Source organism: Bombus fervidus, unplaced genomic scaffold (assembly GCF_041682495.2).
Source record: "Bombus fervidus isolate BK054 unplaced genomic scaffold, iyBomFerv1 scaffold0156, whole genome shotgun sequence".
Taxonomy (NCBI): domain Eukaryota; kingdom Metazoa; phylum Arthropoda; class Insecta; order Hymenoptera; family Apidae; genus Bombus; species Bombus fervidus.
Window position 1 is genome coordinate 19,710 of NW_027212717.1, and position 4,199 is coordinate 23,908.

Sequence of the window (4,199 nt, forward strand, 5' to 3'; positions counted from 1 at the left end):
TATTTTTACCTGAGCGACCAAAGTGGATTCAGAGGGGACCGCCGGCCGTCTCTCTATCTTCGTTGTCGCGAGTCTAATGCCTCGTTCCGTCGCTAGAGTTTTTCAAACTCTGCTTCTGGCTATCGGGAAGAATAGACCGCGCGCGAGGAAGAGGAAGGACGACCGTGCGCGTCCCATCGATTTTTTTTATTTTTACCTGAACCACCGAAGTCGATTCAGAGGGGACCGCCGGCCGTGTCTGTATCCTCGTTGTCGAGAGTCTAATGCCTCGTTCCGTCGCTAGAGTTTTTCAAACTCTGCTTCTGGCTATCGGGAAGAAACGACCGCGCGAGGAAGACTACGACCGTGCGCGTCCCATCGATTTTTTTTTACCCGAACGATGGAGATGCATATCGGCTGTTTGCTTCGAATAACTGGACGAGAGGAACGAACATATATATATATCATGGGCTAGCCACCGTGCGCTTTCTTCGCGAGATCGTGTGCTGTACAGAGGATTCAGAATCGGGTGTTATATCCCCGTCGTTTCCTGACGAACGGAGCTTCGATCTCGTTGGTTGTTATATATTATAATGCACTTTACGCCCGGTCGGCGGGCTGCGTGTGTCGTCGCGCAGTCCGTCCGATTTCGTTTTCGAACGTATTTTCGTGTCGTCAATCATATGGCGACTTCCGCGCGTTCGATTCCCGTTGGTCGGACGTTTGTCGGATATCGGCTTCTTTCGAACCGAGAATAAGAGTACAAAAACCTGAGTACACAAACAAAAATCCATGCATAAACGATTACCCTGAACGGTGGATCACTTGGCTCGTGGGTCGATGAAGAACGCAGCTAATTGCGCGTCAACGTGTGAACTGCAGGACACATGAACATCGACATTTCGAACGCACATTGCGGTCCACGGATACAATTCCTGGACCACGCCTGGCTGAGGGTTGCTCACGTAAACCTAAGACTGCTTGCGTTGCGTATCGTTGCTCTCGGTCCGTATCTCTCTGTTCTTTCTTGCCTCGTCGACAGCCCGCCGTCGTTCGTTTTATCTTTAAACGAACGTTTCTGAGTCGGAGGACGAGCGCCAAGCAAAAGAATACGAATTAAAGAGCGGTCGAGGGCTCGTACGCGACGTACGAGCGATTGTTGGACGTTCGTCGGCGTTCGTCGCTGGATCGTGTGGAGACCGGCGTACGCATGCTCTCGATACAAATATATATGAAAAATCTATCGCGTTCACGGGAGACTCGCAAAACTACCTCCGTCTCTTCTCTGTCCCTTCTTGGCTTGACAACCCGCCGTCGTTCGTGTTTTACGAACGTTTCTGAGTCGGACGAAGCGCAAGAAGAAGGATACGAATTAAAAGAGCGCGGAGAGAACCGTCGTCGTCGACGCGGTTATCGAGATACACAGAGCGAGTTTTCTTCGTGGCCGATTTTTTTTTTCTTTTTGTATCAGCCTCTGCTACGTTTTGTTAGTCTTCGATAAGCACGAATGACCGCGCCCCCGACGTCGTCTTAAATGAATTTTTGGCGAGACTGAGAGAAAGCAAAAATATTTTTGAACAAAGTCAGTCGAGAGAGGAGAGAAAAGAGAACCAAGATATTAAAACCTAAACCTAAACTTGGTGGCGTAACGAAAAACTGTGTGCCTTAAAGAAACACAACCGTCTTTTCATCAAGATGTTTTTACTCGTACAGCCCCAGGGATCGAATACCCACTCCGTCTGTTCGTGCGGCAGAGATGTATTCTGCAGGCGCGAGACGACTGACGAGAAGACAACGAGGACCGTCGCATCGATGGGTCGTCGTTGCGTTTTTCATCCTCTGTGCTTTTTTCTGTTCTTCGCGAACCCAGAGAAAGCCGTAGATCCGGGAACGGACACACGAGATTTCTTCGAACGCTGATGACTTAGGGAGATGATCCCCAGCGTTGCGCGGAGATCGGAGAGTACGCGTACATGTATCGGGACGAATTTTTCCCCGTCGGTCGCGTATCTCTCTGCCCGCGCGCCTGGCCCAAAGCCACGTTCGTCGGAAATCAACGAAAAGTGTGTTACGATCTAGCGTGCGTCTACGATCGGCTATATTTAAGGGTGACGAAGAAGAGAAAAGCTCACGGTGTTGCGCAACGTTTCTGTACTCGATTTTAAGATGTGCATGTGAGTCCGTTACAAAGTTGTTCGGATCGTCGAAAATAGTCGTTTTCGTCGTCGTGCGAAAGAGAATAATCTCTGACATTGGCACGGAGAGATCGCGCAGAGGAAGAGAACGATCCTCTTTGGCGAGGCTCGAGAAAGACTAACGAAACTTGATTAGAGACGAGGTATACACGCGCCGTACGTACGACGTACGCGCGTGTGATTTTTTTTTGCTTTAAGGCGATTCGGCGCTCCGAGTATTAGAGAAAAAGAGATCGTTGGTCATCCCATGTCTCTTCGTCGTCTATCGCTGGACCGCGCATCCTAACGTATCGCCGGTCGTCCAGTCCCCGAGTAATAAATTCACCCCGTTGTGTACGTCTCGCGCTCGCTTTTCCACTTGCGTGAGTTCCCGTGCGTTTTCGTCGTTGGTACAGAGCAAAGAAACCGATATGTTATATACATGTCGCGTGTTCGATCTCTGTGCCAGCAATAACAGGCGAAAACAAGGAACCGCTGGAATCGTCGAGAAGAGAGAAACGGCTACGGGAGATATATTATACATAACACGTGTATATATATATATATATATTATACAAAGAGGACGGGCGTTAAAAACCGGAGATCGTTACGGGTGTCTTGCGTGAGTCTTAGCTCGAACATGATACGACGAACGAAGTTTAAAAGGCACTTTGGCGAGATGCATAAAACGTTTCTCGATCGAGATAGAATATAAGGTTCTCGATTCTATTCGAATTAATTTTTTTTTTTTATTTTTTTTTCTCTTTGAGGCGATTCTCGGAGAGAGAAATAAAAATAAAGACCCTCTGTCGCATTGTTATCAAACCGTCTTGCTTTTCTCGAATCGCGCCCACATGGCACGAAATTTTTTTTTCTTTGAAAAAAAAAATTGTCACCGTGTCGTGACGTTGAAGCGACCTCAGAGTAGGCGAGATCACCCGCTGAATTTAAGCATATTACTAAGCGGAGGAAAAGAAACTAACAAGGATTTCCTTAGTAGCGGCGAGCGAACAGGAATTAGCCCAGCACTGAATCCCGCGGTTCCGCCGTTGGGAAATGTAGTGTTCGGGAGGATCCGTTTATCCCGTGACGTCGAACCGCGTCCAAGTCCATCTTGAATGGGGCCATGTACCCACAGAGGGTGCCAGGCCCGTAGTGACCGGAACGCGTTTCGGGAGGATCTCTCCTTAGAGTCGGGTTGCTTGAGAGTGCAGCCCTAAGTTGGTGGTAAACTCCATCTAAGGCTAAATACAACCACGAGACCGATAGCGAACAAGTACCGTGAGGGAAAGTTGAAAAGAACTTTGAAGAGAGAGTTCAAGAGTACGTGAAACCGTTCAGGGGTAAACCTGAGAAACCCAAAAGATCGAATGGGGAGATTCATCGTCGACGGCGTCGGTGATCGTTGGTGAGCGATGCTCCGGGTGGGCCTTCGTGGTTCCATTGGCGAGGGCACGCCACCTTCGATTCGAACGCTCCGGCGTCGTAGTCGTGCACTTCTCCCCTAGTAGAACGTCGCGACCCGTTGTGTGTCGGTCTACGGCCCGAGCGGGTGACTGTCGCGTCGCTTCGGCGCACGCGGCAGACCCTCGGTCGCCCGGCCGACTGCACGACGGTACACTAGACGGTATCGGGCCGCAACCAATCCATTCTCGAATGTGTGTGCGTCTAGACCGCCGCAAGCATCGTCGATCGTTCTCAGTTTTTACGGAGTTTAATTCCGTGCTGGGGCGTCGGCAGCTGTTGGCTGGCGGATTTCTTGGACTGGCCGAGTCTCTGATTACCGGTCGGCGACGCTATTGCTTTGGGTACTCTCAGGACCCGTCTTGAAACACGGACCAAGGAGTCTAACATGTACGCGAGTCATTGGGACTTGTAAACCTAAAGGCGAAATGAAAGTGAAAATCGGCGCGCGTGCCCACCCTGAGTGGGTTGCGCGTGTCCGATCGAGGGAGGATGGGCCGCGAGACAATGCGGCCCCGCACTCCCGGGGCGTCTCGTTCTCATTGCGAGGAGAGGCGCACCTAGAGCGTACACGTTGGGACC

The 4,199-nt window shown here is 50.6% G+C and overlaps 1 non-coding gene across 1 annotated transcript; it reads left to right on the plus strand.

Moving 5' to 3' along the window:
* The first annotated feature begins 784 nt into the window (after positions 1-784).
* Positions 785-939, plus strand: LOC139997726 (5.8S ribosomal RNA). Its single transcript, XR_011803067.1, has one exon. It is a non-coding gene; the product is annotated as a 5.8S ribosomal RNA (ribosomal RNA).
* The last annotated feature ends 3,260 nt before the right edge of the window (positions 940-4,199 follow it).